General features: G+C 51.6%; 1 protein-coding gene across 3 annotated transcripts in view; it reads left to right on the top strand.

Annotated features, from left to right (window-relative positions):
* The window catches only part of NOS1 (nitric oxide synthase 1), a 181,940-nt gene that overhangs the window by 61,845 nt on the left and 97,613 nt on the right, over window positions 1–22,482 (top strand). For 2 of the 3 annotated variants that reach the window (XM_086681788.1, XM_025933618.2), the window contains exon 1: window positions 9,679–9,815. The exons of the other annotated variant lie outside the window; for it this stretch is intronic. The gene's annotated coding sequence lies outside the window, so the exon portion shown is untranslated. Of the gene's footprint in view, window positions 1–9,678; window positions 9,816–22,482 lie in introns of those variants that run through there. 3 annotated transcript variants of the gene reach the window in all.

The following is a 22,482-nucleotide window of genomic DNA, read 5'->3' as shown; positions in this document are numbered from 1 at the left end:
ACGAGTCTTTATGCTTCTCCTTGGCAACCCAGCCGTAAGCCTTTCAAGGCCAGGGCAGTATCTTAAGTTTCTTTTCTATGCCATGAAGTAGCCAACACACAACGCTGCCACGGTTTTATGGATGCTGGCAGGAGACATGAGACTCCTGGGTCAGAGACATGGGATTTCATTACTCCTAGCAATAGTAGTAACCAGGGTATCAGCATTTGTGTCAGTAGCCCAAACCCCAGTTCCCACAGGGCAACACAAAGAGGACCAGGTGTTGTGGTTTGGACAACAGGAGAGGAATCTCACATTTAGAGAAACTGAATTATTTATAATGGGAGTAAGCAAACCTGCCCTTTGCTCTTGAGGAAGTCAGTGTCTTTTTTTTTTAATTTTTTAATGTTTATTTTTGAGGGAGGAGGGTCAGAGACAGAGGGAGACATAGAATCGGAAGCAGGTTCCAGGCTCTGAGCTGTGAGCACAGAGCCTGACATGGGGCTCAAACCCATGAACCATGAGATCATGACCTTTGCCAAAGTCAGAAGCTCAACTGACTGAGCCACCCAGGCACCCTGGGAGTCAGTATCTTTATTATACAGGACAGTAGGCATGCCTGCCTTTTGCTCTGAAGGGAGATACTATTTCCATTTTTCAAAACTGTTATACAAACATCTTGAAAAGAGAGTCTGGAAAAAAGGCAATCAGTGCCTCTTCTGGCAAGACTTGCAGAAATGAGTAAGATAGGTGGTCTCCCAACAGATATAGATGGATGGATGGATGGATGGATGGACGGATGGATGGATGGATTGGAGGATGGATGGATGGATGGATCAGTAGATGGATGGATGGATGGATGGATGGAAGAATGGATGGATGGGTAGATGGATGGGTGGATGGATTGGTGGATGGTTGGACGGATGGATGGACAGATGGATGGATGGATGGATGGATGGATGGATGGACAGATGGGTAGATAGATGGGTGGATGGATTGGTGGATGGATGGATGGATAGATGGATGGATGGATGGATGGATGGATGGTTGGATGAGGATGGGTGGGTGGGTAAGTGGGTGGATGGATGGGCATGAGGATTAAAAATTGTGATGCTTTTTAAGCTTTATTCCTAGAAGTCATAAGCACTTCAGGGCTTCCTTGGAGGAGGATACGGCAGTCAGGGATCTTGCCTCCTCCCCAGTGATTTCTCAGGAATTCCTCCTTCACTTATTTTATATATTGGCTTCTGCCTACAATTCCATTTGGAAATTTAAAATATATGTATTACCACAGCTAAAACAAGTTTGGAAATCATTGGTGTAGAAAAGTAATTCTCAAACTTAAAAATGTGTTGGGATCACTGCAGGTTTGTTGAGACTCAGATTGCCAGACCCCACCCCCAGAGCTGCTGATTGAGGACCACTTTTGCAGAGAAACTGTCTTGATTCTTCCATGCAAGAGAATTCAGTTTTTGAGTGCCTGGGATGTACTAGCAAACTGCGAGGCATATTGAAGTCCATACAAATGGATTCAGGCATGGCTCATACTTCTCAGAGATCTTCTAATCTCGAAACAGAGACAAGAACCCCCTACATATTAATAATAACAATAACAATAATAATAATAATAGGAAAGGAGCTCTCACTGTCCGAGCATGTTCTATGTGCCAAAGACCATGCAAAGGGCTTCACATGCATTATCTCAGTTAATCAGCACAATTCTGGGAGGTAGGGACTGTCATCACCCCCATTTTGACAGATGAGAAAGCTGAGGTACGGAAAGGGTAATTAACTTGCCTAAGGTCACACAGCTAGGAAGTGGCAAATCCCAGGACTAACTCCAAAGCTTTTAAATCACACCATATCCTTGCACACTCCCCTCTTCCACACAATTAGAGTATAAGACAGTTTGAGTGTCAGATTAAATAAATCAAATGCCAAAATATATGAAGCTAATGGAGCTCTAGGCTGTCAGGCTGAGAGGAAGAAAGTGGGTTCTCTCATTAAGGCTTTAAAAGACAGGGTAAGGCCAGCAGAATCACTTTCTGGGGTTCAGGGCGGTGTAGACTGCAAAGCATGGCAGGCTAGCAGGCTGGACTGTGAACTTGTCTGACTTCCTCATTGTACAAAGTCCTTCAGGAGCCAGGAATCCTGCCTGGGGGTTTTGGTTGCCCCAGCCCCTGACATAGTGCCTGGTATGTAGCCCACCAAAAAAGAGGAGACAGCAGATGATTAAATGGACACTAGAAGACGCCATGAAAGTTCCCACACCAGTCGTTCTCGAATTTGTTTTTCGAATGAAACCTGGTCTCTCAGATTCACAGACAAAGAACAAACCAGCTCAGAATGGAGGGGGAGATAACGGGGTTCAGGGCACCCTTCCCCACCCTTCTTCCTCCACCTACACAAGACACTGCTGCAGGACCCAAGGGAGTCCTAGAACAGAGAAGGAAGCTATGCTCCAGTCCTACCCCCTTAATTTTATAGATGGGAAAACTGAGACCCAGAGAGGGGAGGGGCCTTGCCCAAGGTCGCACAGTGAATGGAGGACAGAGTCAGATGAGAAGTCAAACACATTGGCCCCAGGTTGGTAGTTTCCAGAACACTGAGCTGGCATTTCCATCTGCTCCTGTCTCTACCACCTCCCCATTACCCTTCCCCAGGGATTGGTCTCAGAAGTTTCCTAACTCTTAGAAATAAGTCCAAGTGTGTCATCTTTTCTATGCATGTCTCTGGTATTGGGGGGGGGGGGGAACAGAATTGCTAGATCGCTGCTCTGATGGTGGGAGGGAGCCGTCATTGTTGCTGAGAAGCTGTGTCATTGAACTCCAAGTATTTGCAAGTGGAGGTTGAGGATCCAGCCCAGGTCACTGGGGTGGCCTCGATGGCATGGAGTAGCCAACCTGGGACCAGAAGACCGCCTGCCTCAGTTTCCCCTGAGGAGTTTGCTAAAAATTTAGCCTCTTGAATCCTCTTCTCCCCCCTCCAAGACCTACAGATCCAATATCTATGGAGGCACGGTCCAGGAACTGGTGGTCTTCTCAGGTAAATCTCATGCCCCTGGCAGTTTAAGGACCACTGCTTTATGTTCCTTTTTTTTTTTTTTTAAGTTTGTTTCTTTATTTTGAGAGAGAGAGAGAGAGCATGCAAGCAGGGGAGGGGCAGAGAGAGAGGGAGAGAGGGAAGTCCATACAGGTCCCATGCTGTCAGCACGGAGCCTGAGGTGGGGCTTGAACTCAAACCGTGAGATCAGGACTTGAGCCGATACGTAGAGTCGGATGCTTCACTGACTGAGTCACCCGGATGCCCCTGGGACCACTGCTTTGTGTTCTGATTAAGACCTGCCTTGGGGCGCCTGGGTGGCGCAGTCGGTTAAGCCTCCGACTTCAGCCAGGTCACGATCTCGCGGTCCGTGAGTTCGAGCCCCGCGGCGGGCTCTGGGCTGATGGCTCAGAGCCTGGAGCCTGTTTCCGATTCTGTGTCTCCCTCTCTCTCTGCCCCTCCCCGTTCATGCTCTGTCTCTCTCTGTCCCAAAAATAAATAAACATTGAAAAAAAAATTAAAAAAAAAAAAAAAAAAAAAAAAGACCTGCCTTGCATTCAAACATCGACACCGCCAGGTGCTGAAATCCATTCCCTTGGTCAGAATTCTTACACTGATGGCTGACTTTGAATGTGAATGCCTTTAGGTGGACCCTGCACTCCAGTTAGCCACACGTCCTACCGCTCCCTGATGTCTCAGGGCCAGCCCACCTCATCTGTTCCCTGGAGGCACTGGCTTCCCCAGGTCTTTGCCTTCAAAATGCAAATACTTTGATTCCCATTCACACCCCCGTGTGACAGGCTATCAAACACTCCAGGGTTTGGAGGAGCCTGAGATGTGGCACCTCGGGTTGAGATGGGGGAGTACAGGAGGGGGTCCTGTATTGGGGGTGCAGGGGAGAACAAAAGGACTAAATAAGGCTCCTTTTGAGTTTTCAGTTCATATTCTGGGGTGCTCAAGACGCCCACACTCTAATGCCCCCACCTTCACATCCTTTTTGTGTCTCCTCTATGGACAGACACTGCAAGACTGAGTGGCAGCCAGAAGATACAGACAGCCCCCAGGATGACCCAACAGTCTCATGCCATTCAGGTCAGCTCAGCGTAAAGGGGACCCAGGCCCGAAGGTCCCCAAAGCTGAGTGAACAGGAGCAGAACGTACCTGAAGAGTCTCAGGAAAACAGGAAGGCTATAGTGAAGGTTTAGCGCCATCTGTCGGTCATCCGGGGAACTGCCTCTGCCGAAACGGCTGCGTAGAGCAAAGGGCAGCTGCAAACTTGCCGGGGCGGGGTTTCCCCGGGCAAGAAGTTGCCTCCATTTTGCCCATTAAAGCACCTGAAAGACCATTGGTTCAGTTTCTCCTGGCCTTTCCAAGGTTTTAGACTCTTTTAAAAAAGCTACTCAATACTGAAAACCCTCTACCCCAGAAAAGCGCACTTGGGCTTGATTTTGTGTATACTTCCAGGAACCATCTTCTGGTTCAGATCACTCTTCTGAGACTGAGAGATTCCAAGGGGTTTGTCCAAGCACCCACAGCCCATTAGTGACAGAACCAGGCCTGGAAGCCAGGTGTTCCAGCTTCAAATCCAGTGTTTCCTAGGCCCAGGCAGCCTCTTTAAGCCTTAAAGGGTTCCTCCCTCTTTCTTCTCTGCAGGAGACCTATGAATGAATGTCTACCAGGGGTGTTTGACCAGTCAGTAGCCGTCCTGGGGACTGTGGCACCCCCACCCCTCGCAGGAGTTCTAGGCCCTCAAACAACCTCTTTCCCTGCTCCCTGGCCCTGCTGGCCTGCCCTCCCACAGATGCCCCAGTGCCACTATGGTGACCCACCCCTCTTAGGGGCACCAGAACCAGCATCTCGAGCTGGGAGCCAGGACAAGGATCTTATAGGCCACTAACAGGCTGTTGCCCTTGGATCAATCACCAAACCTCCCTGGACTTTGGCCTCCCCCTGTGTAAAATGCCACGGCTGGGGACAGCCATCTCTAGGGCCCTTCTGCAGGCTGCCCCTCCCACTCTGTGCAAGACTGACCCACAGGCATGATCCTTCATAAGCATATCTAAGTGACTTCCCAAGCCAGGCACCCAGGGACAGGGTCTAATTCTTTTCCAGAATTAGAGGACCTGCGTGGGTGGGCGGGGGGGAGGACAACTTAAGGGAAGGGGCATCTGTGTGCAGTGGGAACAGAGGGAGGACACAGAGGAGGCACCCCCCCCTGGGTCTTTCAATACTCCCTGTGGGTCTCCACCTCAGGACAGAGAGGCCAACCAAGGGGCATTGCTGGCGAATGGAGGGGTGGTGGAGGACAGGGAGTGGCTGGGAGGGGCACAGCCTTTGGTATACAGTTGGTGGCTAATTAGGGAGCTATTGCCATTTCATGGCTGGACCCCAGGAAGCTCTTCATTCATTGATTCAACAAACATTAATTTGGTTTCTGTTTGGAGCACAAGCTTTCCAACTTGAGGGTGGGCCAGCCTCTCCTGGAGAACCTGCATGAAACACAGCTCACTCGGCCCCCACCTCGGTGTCTGCTTCAGCAGGTGTGGGGGCAGGGCCCAGGAATTGGTAACTAAGTTCTAAGGGGATGCTGAGGCCTCTGGCCCAGGGAACATGCTTTGAGAAGCACTGACTTTGAGTGACGGATGAGACAGACCCTTGCTACCCTTGTGGGGCTCTTAGCAGCCCAGCAGGAACCCAGCAAATATCCTAAAGTGGGTTTCCTCAAGAAAAGGCAAGCGCAGGGCATTAGGGGGGCCCAGAGCAGGAGCCTCCCCGGAAGAGGGGGTGTTAATGCTGAATCCCGAAGGCTAACTAGAAGTGGCTCAGCAAAGCAGCAGAAGGGGGAAGTTTTTGTTAAACACTTACTTAGAATGTACCAGAACCCCTCTCATATTCCTCATCTAGTCTTCCCAGTCAATGGGAGGGAGGCAGGATGGACCCCACTTTACAGATGAGGAGGCCGAGGCTCAGAGAAGCAGAGGACTGGCCCAAGATCACGCAGTGAGAAAGCAGTCCCAGTCGGCCTGTGCATAGGACACCTCCCCAGCTGCTGCACCCCTCCCCGTGCTGCTTCCCACCCCCCTCCCTTCCCCTGGGGGAGCTGCCACCCACATGCAGCTGCTGCCCGGCCTGCCGCTGACCAGCCTCGCTCTGCCGCTCTCCCCACCCCCACCCAAGCCCTTCAAGTGTTTTCGCTGCTGGGTGAATTCAACAGATGCCTTTCGATCGCAGCCTATTAAATTAGCCCCTCTCTGCAGCCAAAAGAAGATAATTATGTTTTCATTAGCCCTGGATAATGTATTACCCCCTCAGTGGCAGCCACATCAGCCAACCTCCTCCTTCCCCCTCCTCCCCTTGGTCCCGCTGGAGCACTGCGCTCCCCTGGGCTCACCTCTAAGCTGCTGGGTGGGGACTGGTTCGGGCCCAGGGTGGCAGAGATGGGGGACAGGCGGCAGCCTCCTTTCGGCCCGCAGAGGCCTTTTACACACCCACCATCCACACGGGGATTGAGGGTGTGGGCCCCAGAGAAGCTCCAAGAATAATTGTTCTCATGGTGACCATTTATGGAGAGCTTGCTCTGAGCTGACCCCTGGATGACTCCTACAGCAGTTGGGGAGAAGGGTGGCTTTACCGACATCCCCCCCCACCCCATTTTAAACACCATGGGGGTCCTGTTGGAATCAGCTTAGAGTGAATGCCCAAGCAGCCTCGGAGAGGAAGAGACATCAGGGGACACCACGCATGAGCAGCTTTCAGGGACCGCCACTCCACATAGTCCCGGGACGGCCACATGGCTGTGAGTCTCTGGTCCCAGCGCCAGTTGTTGAAGCCCTCCGGGGTCCATGCCTGGCACAAGCGATGACGCCCCCGCCATCCTGAAAGAAGGTCTCTGACTTAGTCACTCTCTTTCTCCACGAGGTGGGGGGGGGCAGGGAGGGCAGGCAGGGAGGGCCCCACTTCGGGATCAGCAGGACCTGAGTTCTCATAGTTGCTTTTCCACCAATGAACTGGGTGACCTGGAGCAAGCCTCTGTGCCTCTCGGAACCTCTGCTTCTCTGCCCCCTCCCCAAATGTACGATGGGACTAAGAAAAGGAATCATCTCTTAATTTTTACGATGAGCCCGTGAGATCTACCTATAAAATGCTTGGTTCACGCTGACAGCCATTATTCTTTCTACTGTGAGGACTATATTGTCCGAGTCCCCTAAGCTGATGGCAATAAACACAGTAAAGGAAGGGGAGTCTCTGCCTAAACTCTGCCCACCCCCCATCTCTCTCTCCTTCTCTTTCTCTTTCTTTCTCTTTTGCTCTCATACCCGCACGCAGGACCCCTCAGGACGACAAGCTCCCACCCTGGGCTCCAAGGCCCCGTCTCCCCACACCTCTGTCTGGAGAGCCACATTCGGGGGACTTTGCTGTCAATTGCACCAGGACACCTGGCGGTGAGGACAGACCTGAAGGAGCAGGGTTTCTGTCTCCCTCTCCCCAAACCCAGGCCACCTCTGCCTTTTGCAGACATAGCTCAGCCTGGGCCCTGACCCCACCATCTCGTGGCTGCCCATTCCCCACCAGCCACCCCTCTCCCCAGATAGGGGCAACTGGTTCTCCAGGAGAGGAGGTGCCCCGCCTTAGGCCTATTTTGGGCCCAACCCTGCACGCAGGCGAGGTAGCTGCTTTGAGCAGGTGAACGGCCAGCCCAGCGGAAAAGTGGCTTCCCTTCCCCTGGCTTCCTGATTTTCCCCAGTTGCCATGGTAATTGAGGGGAGCAGCATTCTGAGTCTGACACCACTGAGAGCCTGTGCTCAACTTTGAAATGGTTCAGGCCGGGGAAGCTGGAAGGACTCAGCTGCGGCCCCACGTCCCCGGGGTGCCCCATCCAACGTTTATGTCACTATTAGTCTCGGCATTGTTACTATCTTTTCTGGCTACTGTTTACTGAGCATTTACTATATGCCAGGCATTTTTGCCAAGAGCTTCACCAGCATCAGCTCATCATACACATGTTCCCGACAACCTCAGGCCCATTTCACCACTGGGGAAACCGAGGCTCTGGAACTTGGCCCATGTGGCACAGTCAGGAAGTGGCAGCAGAGCCCTGGGGCCCAGAGGGAATTTCTGGAGTCTTCTTTCCAGGACGAAGCAAACAGCTCCGTGTACCTGCCAGCTTACTCCTTATTTCTTCCTCCCCTCCTCATCCCCCCCATACCTCTCTTTCTGGCCCCAAAGTCACACCCCCCTCTCCGGAGCGTCATATGCAAGAGGATCTGAAAAGCATTTCTTAGTGACAAGGCGGGGGGGGGGGGGGGGGGGGGGGGTTCTTCTTTGCCTCATCTCTGCAGAACTCAGAACCTGAAGAGGCTTGTTTCTCTCAGCAAGGCTGGTGGGGGAAGTCAGATCAAGCCACCTGGAGCCAGGTGGTGTGTGTGTGTGTGTGTGTGTGTGTGTGTGTGTGTGTGTGAAGTCTCCTCTCTTTCCTTGATTTGCTGTTTCCCCAAGAGTGTGTGAGCAGCAGTAACAGTGAAATGCAAAATCCTTTGCAATCTGCCCAGGAAAAGACAGCTTTTGAGACGGGTTTATATGGTTACCCATATGTTAGAGCCCCTAAGAAAGGGAGGAAAGCTTGGATCTCGATCTTCTGCTCCCACAGCCCAGCCCCGCCCTCTCCCCACCTGCAAGCCCACTGGGCCACAGGTGAGCCAGGCCCCTCCCCAGCTGCCAGGCCTAAGTGCTGCTCCGGAGAAGACCAGAACAAGGCAACGTTTCCGGAACTGGCTGCTTCTGTCCCAGTCTGCCCACCCAAGAGCCAGGGCCGGAACCCAAGCTGCGACCTCCTGCGGGCTCCTGGGGGCTTCCGGCCACGCCCCGCGTGGGGGAACCGCGGGGCCCACTGTCCCGTTAAGGAATCCTATCCAACACTGATGCAGAGACCGAAAGAAGCATCCCCGCCTCCCATGGGGCCTTGTCTGCCCCCCCCCCCCCCCCCCCCCAGATCTGCCCTGTGGCCACTGCATTCAGCCCCCTCCAGGCTCCCAGAAATCGTCGTGGTGTGTGTGTGTGTGTGTGTTTCCTGATAGGGGGAAAAAATGGAAATTAGGTTATATAAAAGATGTATGCTTTGGAGCCCAGAGCGGCTCTTTTAATGAGGGTTGCGACGTCTCCCGCCCCACACCCATAAACCAGCCGGGTTGGACGTCACCGCTAATTCGTTTCAGCGATGATAGGATAAAGGAGGGACATTAAGAAATAAATTCCCCCTCACGACCCTCGCTGAGCTCACGGCTCAGTCCCTACATATTTATGCCGCGTTTCCAGCCGCTGGGCGAGGAGCCACTTAGCGCGGCGGCTCCTCCGAGGGGCGGCCAGGCGGCGAGCGGCAGCCGGGCGGCCGGGGTGAGCCAGGGGCGCACGCGGGGAAGCCCGCAGCCTCCGTCCCGAACTTGGGTTCGCTGGGGCGGAGGGAGGGGAGGGGACTCGGGAGGGGTGGGGGCTCGGCGAGAGGGGGCGGGGAGGGATCAGAGAGGCACAAAGCGGAGGGGAAGGGGGAGGGACGCGCGCGGCTCCCATCGGGAGGTGAGTGGGTGCCACTGGCGCCCTCCAGCCGCGCGGGGCGGCGGACCGGGAGGATTCGGAACCGCGAGCGCGGCGGCCGCGGGCGCCCGGGAGGAGGAGGTGGAGAAGGAGGAGGAGGAAGAGGAGGAGGAGAAGGGCAGGCAAGCGGACCCGCGGCCGGGCGGGCGGGCGGGCGGGCGCGCAGCGCTAAGAGGCAGCCTCGGCGCTGCCCGGCTCGGCGGCAGGTGAGTTCTCGGCCCAGCCGTCCCGCGTCCCCTCCCGGTGCCCTAGGGCTCCCCGCCCCGGCGCCAGCCCCGGGAGTGCACGGGAGGCGCGGGGTTTGCCGCGCGTCCCAACTTGGTTCGGGCGACCCTGTTTTCTCCTCCCAGCGGGCGGCCCCAGGCCGGGGGCGCCGGGCCGGGGGTCGACGCGCCCGCCGCGCTCCAACTTTGCAGGGACCCGTGTCCCTCTCCAGCCGCGCGCTCGGCTGCGAGCTGCGCGCCCGCGGTAATGGCGGACCCCTTGGCACCGCTCGCTGTCCCCGGCGGGCAGCCCGCGGCTGGGGGACGCCGCTCCCCGCGGATCGTTGCACCTGCCCGGCCTCAACTTTAAGCTTTGCTGCGCGCCCGGCCCCCCGGAGGTATGGCACCTGCGCGCCCGCGGTAATGGCGGACTCCGCATCGCTGGCCTCCTCCGGCGGGGGCCCGGAGGCTGGGAGGGCTCCGCTCTCGGGAAACGTCCCTCCTGCCTGGCTTCCAACTTTGCGAGGATCCTCGTCGCGCGCCCGCGGTCATGGCGGGGCCGCCTGCACCTCTTACTTCTCCAGCCCGGGCGGGATTGGGGTGTAAGAGCGCCGGCTCCCAGAACCTAGGAAAGTTGTGCCTCTCGCTGGAAAAGAGGCTCTGGGGCTCCCGGCGCGCGCGTCCCCCGGACGGACGAGGGGCGCGCTCCGCGGTTGGGATTTGGGACCGGGCAGTGCACTGCGAGCAACGGCTTTGCTTCCAGGTGATCAAGGGTCAGGGCAGGGTCCCCGTGAGATCCAGCTTCCAGGACCACCCGAAGGTCCCTTGGGTCCGAGGGTCCCGACAGGGCTGTCTGGATTGCGCCCTAGAAACCCTGAGACCCTCGCCTCCATCCCGGGGTGGGGGACGGCACTGCGGCCGGAGCGCCCCGGGCTCTCTGCGAGCTGGAGACCGTGCTGCCTGCGGTGGGCACCCGGAGGGAAGAGGTGCGCGCTGACAAGGCGTAGAGTGAGGACTGGGAGCTTCCGAGGGACACCCCTGGGCTCCAATCCTAGATTTACCTTTTACTGGGTGTATGGCCTCAGTTCTCTTGTCTATAAAATGGGAAAAGCAATTCCTTTCTCGTGGGGCTGTGGTGAGGACGTTAAAAAATTATGAATGTGAATAAAGTGCTCAGTGTTTCTGATAGTTTATTGTTATAACGCCCCTGGGCCAGATCCGGGAGACTCGGGGTCAGGTGTTTCCTGCCAGTAGGACCTACAGATCCGCCCCTCAAGGCCCCCAGGCTGGGGTCGGAGGCACTTACCTCTAGTGGAACCCGAGTAGTCCAGGAGAAGATGCATAGGGTTCTTCCTGGCAGATGAGATCCCATTCTAATTCCATAGTTTAGTTCAAACCGTGCACACAGACCCCAGAAGAATCTACAAGTGGCCAGTGATGGAGCACCCCCAAGGGGGTCCCTGAGCATAGATGTGGTGCTGGTGAGCCTGCCCAGGGCACATGGTCTGGCCTCCGGTGGCCCACGACCTTGACAGAGAGGAAAAAGGAACTAACCCCTCAAGCCAGCCCCCCTGAAGAAGGAGAAGAACCTTCTCCCTCTCTTCTACCCCTTTCTCTAATTGGGGTTGGGGCAGATGCTGCCGGTTCAGACTCAGGGAAGCACTGATTTTCCCCATTGTTATTTTGAACTTGAAGCCGGCAAGGGGCCTTTGTGCCCCAGCTGGCAGGGGTGGTGTCAATTCTTCTCTGCCCCCAGGCACCTCAGCAGACAGATCTGAGAAGCCTTGGCAAGAATCCTAAGGGAGACATTCTACGCCACCACTTTCACTACCACCGCCCCAGTCCTTACGAAGAATCCAATTTCCAGAACCCCTGAAAGAGTGCACGGCTTTGTGCCATCGCCAAGGGGAGGTCACATAATAAGGTATCCCTGGAATACCCCAGAATACTCCCCTGAACTCCCCAGGTTACCAGTGCAGTGATCTAAATCCCATTTTGCAGATGCAAAAGCTGAGGCAGATTAAACCCAGCAACCTGCCCACAGTCGCCTAGGTGGTAGGTACACAGCTGGAGAATTTAGTCTCAGGTTTTAGCTCTTTAATTTGCGGGAGGGGGGCACCCACGTCTGGACACCTATGTGGTCTAACAAGTCCATGTGGGTGCCCTTGCGCCCACAGCCTCATTTCCTGATACATCTGCTCAGCAAGAGACTACCCCAGTGGTCAGGGGCACGACTGTGTCTCCAGAAATTATAATTTCCCCAAAGTCCCTGACCATGTAGAGAAACAGCTATCAGCATAGTAGAGAGATCTGGTGAAGATCTTTGCTTGAGACCAAGCCACTTAACCTCTCTGAGATTCAGTTTCATTATCTGCAAAATGAGAACTAACTCCCACAGGGTTGTGTTGTAGATTTTCTTCATAATGTATGTGAAAGGTGTTCTGGAAACAATAGGTTTATGCCAAGATTGGTGATTCCAGAGGACGTCTTCTGTCGCACTCTTTGGGGACAGTAGTGCGGCTGTGGTTTCCAGACCGGTCTGCCCTATGCTTTTCCTGTCCCTTCTTTATTTTCCCCAGATGGCCAACGCAAGCCGTCTAGGAGGCTGTCATCCACAGAGAAGGACCTTGCAGGAAAGGGTGAGAGTCTAGGAGTGGTGAAGCGGGGTGCTTTTCTTCCTGAGGGCCTCTACCTCTGAGGCCCAAGATGCTGTCCAAGGTACCAACTGGACAACTGTCCCAAAACTTTCCTACTGGTGGGGTGCCAGTTTCCTAGGACATAGGAAGACTTGGGGGGGGGGTCAGTTCACCAGGGTATTGTGAGAATGCACAGATCCGGCTGTGGTGCCTTCTTGGCTGTATGTTTTGGGGTGTCTTATGACAAGACTCAGTATATTGCCCGTCATTCTGGTTTTGTGGGTCTGTGCGTGCCTTGGTAAGCTTTGGAACGTGGTTGAGAGCCATTGGCAACAGTCTGTGCCCATTGGAACCGGGGCTTTTCCTAATTAGAAACTGGAATGCGCAGAAGTTGAATTTGGCATTTTAGGACCAGTTTTCACCTGGCCCGTTTGAACAAAGGGGCACACTTCCCATTACAGGTCATTGTGGGTTCTGTGTTTAACAACACAGTGGCTACAGTGACTGTAGATATGACCATTTTTTTCATCCTCATACATGATAGCATTTAGACCTTACTAATCCAGCAGCTTCTGAACGGCAGCCCAGTAGACTGTCGCCATCAGAACCCAAAAGCACAGATGCCAGATTCTGACGCCCAGGTCTAACGAGTCCGCGTTTCCGAGGGAGACCTGAAGTTTCTGTGTTTTTAACATGACTTCTGCAGCAGATTCTAATCCCCTCAGCTCTTGTCCACCACCTCATCTTCCAGAGGGGGAAACGAAACTCAGAAAAGGTATGTGACTTGCCAAAGGTCACACCGCACTGTATTGACAAACCTCTGTGTCTTGACTCTTTGCCAGTGCTCAATCTGATAGCATCATGTTTACTCCAGGATAGAGAAGCCCCATAGTTTCCGAACTTAAAGGAATTTGATTACGTCTCTCTCTCTCTCCCTCTCTCTCTGTAGCTCTCTCTCTCTCTCTCTCTCTCTCTCTCTCTCTCTCTCCCCCCCCCCCCCAGTTGTTGTCAGATTGTTCAGGAGAGACTGATCAGGACTCCTTCCAGTCTGACCTTGTGGTGCATCAGCCCTATGACCCTGTGTCATGTTGGGCATTAGCTCCATTGGTGGACCCGTCTGTCCTTGCAGAGAGGATTTCATTTAAAAGTGATCTATTGGGTAAAATTTTAGGAGCCGAGTAATCACAGATGCTGATAAACCCTGTCTAACTACCATTGATTTCACCAAAACCATTGGTTTGAGCTCTTCGACAGCCGCGTCAGCCCCCGACCCAACCTTTCTAAGTCCTGCAGGTTTATATCACTCAAGGCCTGTTCCTATGAACAGCACCCAGCAATGCTGGAAGATTGAGTCTACTTGAATCTGTTAAATAAAAATGATCGATCAACAGAAAACGTCCCTAAGCCCCTCATAAAAGTGTAGCTAACAGGGTGCAGCAGGCATGGGTCTTGGCATAGGCGTGTTTCGTGACGATCGGCCGAAGATGAGTAGCAGTTATCTGTGGCTCTGCGGCAGACGTCAGCACATTTGTCAAATGTGTAATGATGAGTGCTAAACGGCAGGCTCGGTGCCGGACCCCAAGGGCAGATGCTCAGATTAAGGTGGGGTGAGCCCTTCTCCGACGAAGCCTGTGGTCTGGTCGGGCAGTGGGCTCCAAACAAGCCTTGTGGCACGTGTGACGGTTTTGCGGGAGAGGCTGCAGTGAAATGTTGCAGCAGGCATCCCGGATGGACGACTGGGGGTATCCACGTAGGACTGCTCAGAGGAGGCAGCATCAGCCTTACTGATTCGTAGCATCCTGCCAGTGACAGGGTCTCTGGTGCCAAACTGGGTCAAGTGCAGCCAGGTTGAAAGGCAGAGACCACACGGAACATCGAGAAGGGATGTCATCTGGGAAGGCACCTGACACCGGGTCCTGGCACTTGTGGATTCTGTGACTCGGGGTGAGTGAGTTAACCTCTCTGAACCTCAGGTATGTCATCCATAAAATGGGGGTTATGGCTAGCGCATGGAGCTGTTAGGAAGATTCAGTGAGATAGTATATGTGGAACTCTGGAATGGGAAACAGCATCAGGCCCGTGTTAGTGATCAGAACAAAGCAAAGAAATGGAAACAAGAGAGACCCCTTTAGTTAGCCCTCTGATGTGGACCATGCCTGTTCTCGCTCAGCGTCGATTTTCTCATCTGTGAAATGATGTTTAGCATTCAAGGGCAATGCCATTCGGAAACCTGCAGGAATGTTCTGGCTGCCTGCTACGGGCTTTGCATTTTGGTCTGGTCTGGTTTAGTTTTCTTTTCTTTGCACCTTTAGGTCAGAAACCCCACCATTAAATATTGTTTATGTCACTTGCGTGGCCCTTGAAGACATTTTCCATTTACAACCCCTCAAAGACCTTTTCCACTTTAACGTTCTGGGGCTCGCCGGAGACCAACATTTGCCCAATTCTCGTCTGTCAGTGGCATTCGTGATTTCTGCTGGCAGTTCCTGAAGGAAGACTGGTCTGTTAGCACTAGAAACACAGGGGCCCTTGGCAGGGGTGAAGTTCTCATTTCCAGCCCGGGCAACGTTTTCTCTTTCCTCACCTCTGATTTGTGATGTTCTGCCCCCGACCATCATAAGGTCACCTCTTGTCAGTTGGGGTTCCCAGAAAACACAGGTCTTCTTTGTTTATTTGTTTGTTTGTTTTTTAGCCACTCAAGCTGCTTTAGGCATCTTGACTAAAGGCACCTAAAAGAAATTCCACAGATTATCAGGGGTATCCCAAAAAGTGTCTCGGCTTCTGCTGGGAAACTCGGCCCACCGGTGTTAAATAATACTCTGGAATGCCCTCCTTAGTCAAAACTTGACAGCTACATCATTACCATGGGGATTTAAATGGTGGGCCTTTCTGGAACCTGTTTCCAGGTTGAAATGAAGAAGGGCACATGGCAACTTCAGATGCTGTGGATGACCAGTCAGTGCTTCTGAGTTAAAGGACTTCTTGTCACGAACAAGAGTCTGGGCAGCCGTTTCTTCATCTAGCAAACGAGCCCCAAGCTCCCAGCTCTGTGACAGAGCCCCGCAGGAGAGGCTGGGGCGTAAAGAAACAGAAGACGTTCTCCCTTCCCTCAAGGGGCTCGGGTGTCCAAAAAAGCGACCAACTTGCCCATAACTAGAATGCAGTGGGGCACATGATGTGGGCAGTCCATCGCCTTGGGTCATTAAAACAGCCGTGTGGATTTCATTGTGCTGTATTTCATCCCAGGAATTGTAAGCCTAAAAATGTAACCTAGGGGGATAAATCAAAATACCACCTGATAATAACTGACATATTTTGGGCATGTTTCTTTTTTTTTTTTTCCTTTGGATTTTGAGGCAGTCTCTTAGCTGTGACTGTTCAATATCCAATAAGGAAAATGAAAACAATTACGTTCATGTAACCAGAATGCAGGTAATGAAAATAGTGAATAACATCTATGTGCTAGTTCATTAAGATAAGTCTTAGCTGGAAAAACCTTCATCTGTCATTTCTTTCCGAGTATCACTGTAGTCGCTGAAATAAAATCCTTTTATTTCTCGCCAGGCAGGGCATAAAATAACGAGACAGGATGGATGTTTGGGGTTGATATTTTTATTGGTTTTGATTATTTTTTTTTAACAAGCATGCAAAACTCCTACGTGTAGGTAAATATTTCCTTAACTGCTGTCTTCAATGCACAGGATTTCTTGAGGGTACCTCCTTCAAGGCTTGCCTTCCGAAATTACACATTTCTTTCCGACTCTCCTGCCTAATGATGGCTTCTTGGGCTTTTGTCGGGGGGGGGGGGGATTTGCATTTCAGAAATAACAAGAAGTCATTGAAAGGCACATTTTGTGTTCAAGATGGGTGATTACACGGGATGAAATCATGTGGAGATTCTGTCTTGAGGAGGGGCTCTTTTTAAAAAACAGTATGGTATAATTAGACTTGGAGGTTGTTTTTTTTTTGTCTGGTTCCAAACGGGTGTCTAAGTCAAGCATTGTGCTTTGTGCACTTGATCTTGCGACTCTGATGACGAGAACCAGCCCCCATGAAGCCAACAGTCTGCCTGCTCAGGAACCACTTGACAGCCTGTTTCCATGTTGCGATTGGCTTCTGTCCCCTGAGTGGTAGGGATTAGATTTAATACTCCAGTTGCCATTGTTTAAAATGTGACCTTAACTGCATATTTGGGGACCTTTTGCAAGTACAGGTAATTTTCTTAGGTGTTATAACAGCACTGTGCACCCTGTGAGACACTGTCTTTGAGATATGTGTGCTTAAGAGTTAGGGGCTGAAGCTTCATGACATTTGCAACTTATTTTCAGATGGGTCGGGAAAGATAGATGCAGACCGAAGATAATAGGGTAGGTAGATAGATGAAGTCAGCGAGAGCTGATAGATGGATGGGTAGGTGGGTAGATGGACAGATGGACAGACAGGTACAAGCAGGGCAAATATAGCAAATGGTAAGAGTCGTCCAATCTGGTTAGAGGTTCATAATTGCTATTGTACTATTCTTTTCAATTCTCTGTGTTTAAATATTTCATAATGAGAAGTGGGGTGGCAAGAATAGCTTTAGGCTTTCCTCTGTGTTGAATTTTCCCAAGTTTCTCACAAGAATAACATTCGGCTTCTCGTCTCTGCCCGCCCCCCCCCCCACGCGTACGCACACATGCACACACATATACACACGCTCACGAGCACCGCTTTTCCTGGAAGAAATAATCCTGCAGTTTAGCAGAATGTCACTGTTTTTCATGGCAGCCTTTCTTTACATTTTCCCCCCAGCATTTTAATTAGGGCTATGAGTCACTGTGCTTTATGAAGGCTGGTGACAATGTCATTTACGGCTGTTTAGCATCCCAATCGAGCCCTCTTCTGAGGCGCTCATTACATCAGGGGCATTGAGCAGTGAGCAGACACTTCTCTCTGTCAGCAGCAAAACAGGTTCTGGGCCTCTTGAGGAATTCAGAAACAAGGTGGAGGTTCGTCTCTGGAATATCTTCCCAAGTTGCCTTTTCCACTGCGAGGCTTGATAGCCCGGGTGTGGTATGAGTGCGTTTCAGCTCCAAAAGGTGATCCAAAATTGAGGATTTGACATCCTTCTTGGAGACAGCAGGCTCTTCTCCCAGGCACAGGGGTCTGACTTGCCCTGACATTGGCTTTTAGATGTATGAGACCCCTCTGGATATGAGGTGATGGCAGGAGGCAAGATTCTGGAGCCCATCCAAGCCAGATTCGAATCCAGCCACTGCCACTTACTCATCCTGTAACCTTGGGCAGGTTATTGAATCTCTCTCTAAACCTCGTTTTCCTCTTCTGTAAGCATGGGGATGATTCCACCTCACTGGGTTATTGGGACCGTTAAATGCTCGGTGCCTATTGGGTGTTCCATGCATTTATTCGTAAGGACGAGGATCACCATTAAGGTAATCCAGTGTAGACATGCTACACCCTTGACCATTGGGGTTGCTTCTGATACTGCTCATCCCTAGACCCTGGTCAAGGTTTCTCAGCCAGGGTCCAACCAGGAAACAGAAGACACCTGTAGCTGTGATACTTTGATTCCAAGATAATGTAACGAAAGTATTATTTAAGAATGCAATTTAAGATGCCAGCAAGGGAGAGTGAAGCATTCAAGGACCAGCAACTGGGCCAGTGATGACCACCCCAGGCCCAGTGGAGCAGGGGGAGGGAGCACGTTACCGAAACCTTCGGGCCATGGAATGGGGTGTGGGGAGCTCTCAGAAGAAGCTGTGCTCAGAGAGGAATGTAGACCTCTCCAGACCACAGCACTGAGATGGCATGGATCCCCCTGTCCCTCCTCCCCATTTCCCTTTTCTCCCATTGGCCAAACCCAATCAGAAGCCAGAGGACAAGGATCCTGTTGATATCCATAGAGGTCAGCCTCCTCCCGGGGCCCAGATAAGTTAGGAGAAGGATGGAGAATAGATCTGGGGCCAAAGGATAGAGAACAACCATCGCTGCACAGACAGAGAAAAGAGGAAGACCTTGATGATTATCAGGAAGAAAGCCAACCCCAACTCGGCATCTTCGGGCAGAAACATGCTTCCCTCATCTGGGATGAGCTGGAGTGTCTCCAGTTTTCTGTAGGATCCCCATGAAATTCTCAAAATGGATCCGGCATTTACTTTCATTGCAAGCACCAAAATACATCCCAAGGTACTTTGAGGAAATGGGGAGTGGGCATTATAAAGTCCAATCCATTTCAAGGCATCATGACTTAAGCAGCAAATTGTAGGGTAGCATCTTGGGTAAATAAAGCATGCGGCCTTCTGAGGAGGTAAGGCTTATTGGAGAGGCTGCTGAAATAGGCTTGGTGTTCAGTCAACAAGCAACCAGTTGGATGTCCACTCCATGATGCTCTGAGCACATAGCTGGAGGCGATGGCCAGGTATGGCGTACCTGCCAGGTACTCATGTTGTGAAGCAGGAGTTCTTAGATGCCTTCGAAGCAAGGCATTCTAGTGGTGGCGTCCCAGGGACCCTGAAATTTTGTTGCTGACCTTCGAAGAGCTGTAGATCAAACATGGAGGAACTTCTTGGCCAAAGCCCCGTGATGATGTAGAAAGAATCACAGAGTAGGAGCCGGGCACCGGTGGGGGTCCAGCAATGATGTCAGCACAGGCCAGCATTCTTCGCACACATGCCGAGGGCTGGGTGCTGTGCTAAGCGCTGGGCTCGCAGAAACAGAACTTTTCCAAGTGGTAAATTATGGTAAAATTCACATAACATAAACGTATCATTTTAAACCATATGATTTAGTGGTATTTGCATACATCCTCAGCGGTTTACAACCATCAATTCTGTCCCGCTCCAAAACGTTTCCCCACCCCAGTGGGAAACCTTATCCCCACTAAAACTTGGAAACAAGCGTTCCGACAAAAACCTGTACATGAACGCTCAGAGCAACACCATTCGTGATAGTCAGTAGGTGGAAACAACCCAAATGTCCATCAACAGGTAAACCAAAGGTGGTGTGTCCATACAATGGAGTAATATCCAGCCATAAAAAGGAATGAATTACTGACGTATGCCACAACGTGGATGAGCCTGGACAACACGGTGCTGAGTAAAACAAACCAGGCACAAAAGACCACATGTTGTAGGATTCCGTTTGTACGAAATGCCCGGAACAGGCAAATCCATAGAGACAGAAAGTAGATTGTTGCCAGGCGCTCGAGGGGGACGGGCGGGGAAAGGCAGGGGAGAGAGAGAGTGCTTCACTTGTACTCATTTTTTAAAATCTTTTATTTTGAAGTAATCTTAGACTTACAGAGATGTTGCAAAAATAGTGCACCAAAGTTTCTTTATATCCCTTATCCAGCACCCCCTGATGTTCAAGTCATTCAGAGCTTTGGTACAATTGTTAACTAAGCTACCAACCTCACTTGAATCTCACTTTTCCCACAAATGACCGTTTTCTGTTCCCAGATCTTATCCAGGATCCCACACACTTTTAGTGCTAATTTCTCCTTAGTTTCTTCTCCTCTGCAACAGTTTGTCACACGGGCTGCCTCTTAGGAGTTTGAAACTTCTGAAAGCTACTGGTCAGTTACTGTGGAGGAGGTCCCTCAATTTGACTGTGTTCAATGCTTGTCTCACGATTGGAACACGGTGGTATCCCTTTTTTAAATTGACTCATTAAATACTTGTTTTGATCGATAATAGACAAATGTAGCTGGCATCTCTGTACCATGGTTCCGTGGATATTATTCCTTAAGATGAGGCTATAATAAGGGCGCCTGGGTGGCTCAGTCGGTTGAGTGTCTGACTTTGGCTCAGGTCTAATCTCACCATTCGTGAGTTCGAGCCCCGCGTGGGGCCCTATGCTGACAGCTCAGAGCCTGGAGCCTGCTTCGGATTCTGTGTCTCCCTCTTTCTCTGACCCTCCCCCACTTGTACTCTGTGTGTGTCCCTCTCAAAAATAAATCAACATTTAAAGTTTTTTTTAAAAAAGATGAGGCTAGGGGCGCCTGGGTGGCGCAGTCGGTTGAGCGTCCGACTTCAGCCAGGTCATGATCTCGCAGTCCGTGAGTTCGAGCCCCGCGTCAGGCTCTGGGCTGATGGCTCAGAGCCTGGAGCCTGTTTCCGATTCTGTGTCTCCCTCTCTCTCTGCCCCTCCCCCGTTCATGCTCTGTTTCTCTCTGTCCCAAAAATAAATAAACGTTGGAAAAAAAATTAAAAAAAAAAAAATAAATAAAAATAAAAAAGATGAGGCTATAATAAGTATTTAAGGTAAAAAGTGAGTCAACTGTGAGGAAGACAGGTGATTGCATAGGTGAGGCGCAGGTGGTCGGGGAAACACGACATGGTTTTGTGTAATTTTCACAAGAGCCTCGCAAAGTAAATACTAGTGTTTGCCATTTTACAGATGAGGAAACAGAGGCACAGAGACGCTAGATGTCTTGCCCAAGGCCACCCAGTCAGTAAATGGCAGAGTCAGGATTTGAACCCAGGGCCTACAGTCATAACTATGACAATCCCCCGTAAGACTTCCTTCCTGCCTCTGTGATGTCAGCTTAGATGGTGCTCGTGGTGGTTTTACTTTCCAGGGGGGACGTTCGCAGAGCTCTCTTCAGTAAGGCTGAATCAGGCGGGCATGTGTCGCTCAGGGCCGAGGGAGGGGTGTCTTCTAGGGGCTTTCCAGATGCACTGGTACAACATGGGATGAAGACCCAGCCAGTGCAGGGAACCCCAAGGTAGAGTCACCTAAGGAAAATGAATGAGATCTTGGACGGTGTGTTCCCTCTAAGTGAAGGGAAGCTGGTCTCTGTGCAGCTCTTGTCAGAACGAGTAGGCAGACTGCTTTGACGTCAAAAGCGAAAGCTCCATTTAGAGAGAAAGGTGTCGCTCCAGGAAGGGTTTTGTAAACCCCTGCACCAAGTGGAGTGAAGCAGCAGCTAGGGAGTTAAAGGTGACTGCTGTGTGAAATGCTCCCCCGTTCTCGTAGCTGTAACCCAGGGAACATGAGGGCTGGATGAGCATCGGCCACGGGGCACAAGCGGGGACAGATGCAGAGGGCTGTCAGGAAGGTGGGCATCCCATTGAACACCCAGATCAGCCAGGGGCACCTATGGCAGGACCCAAGTCACTAAGCACATCTGTCCTTTCATTGGGCAGCTTCTAAAGGTGACCTTCCTTGTTTCTCTTAAAAACTCCCTATGTAACAGGGGTCCCACGGTCAAATAGATACCTCCAAGGTCCTGGCAAGGAACAAATGAGTGAGGGCAGCTGCATGGGGCTGAGGGGAACTGGAGAGCCCATGCCCCATCTACAGGGGGCGCTGCTATGGGGCGCCTGGGGGAGCTCAGTTGGCCAAGCATCCAACTCTTGATTTCTGCTCAGGTCATAATCTCACAGTTCATGAGTTCAAGCCTCATGCTGGGCTCACCCTGACAGCACGGAGCCTGCTAGGGATTCTCTCTTTCCCTCTTTCTCTCTCTCTCTGCCCCTCCTCTGCTAATGCACATGTGCATGTGCTCTCTCTCTCTCTCTCTCTCTCAAAAAATAAATAAAAATAAACATTTAAAGTGGGTGCCACTACCCACCCCAGCTGTTTGCCGACATTCAGAAATGCAGATCGAGGACTAGCACACCGTCCAGCATTCCAAAAAAACCAGAAATTTGCATTTCATGTGAAACTTCCAGGTTTTTTTACGTAGTGGTAACCAATTTGAAAAAAAAAAAAATGTTTTTAGCTCTGTTGACCAAACAGAACTCATGTGTATGCCTATGGGCTGTTGTCTGTAGCATCTGACCCAAGACTTTTTGAAGCAAGTGATACCCTGGGTCTAAAAGCTCTTTTGTGCAGAACGGCTTATAGTTTAGGTGGAAATGAAATTTCGCTGGCAATTGCCATTTTTGCAGGTCACAAAATAGGTGGATATCTGCAATTTTACTCGGTTTGACCTAATATCATTCTGCCCCCTTGACTCAAGTATTCTGCTTGAAGCCTGAAGGGACTGCAAAAGGGTAACACAGGCATTTAGAGTCAAAGTGGACCAAGGT

The sequence above is a fragment of the Puma concolor genome, chromosome D3 (assembly GCF_028749965.1).
Source record: "Puma concolor isolate L17-30 chromosome D3, mPumCon1.1.hap2, whole genome shotgun sequence".
NCBI lineage: Eukaryota > Metazoa > Chordata > Mammalia > Carnivora > Felidae > Puma > Puma concolor.
Note: the sequence above shows the minus strand (reverse complement) of the source record. Positions and strands in the feature narration are given on the sequence as shown.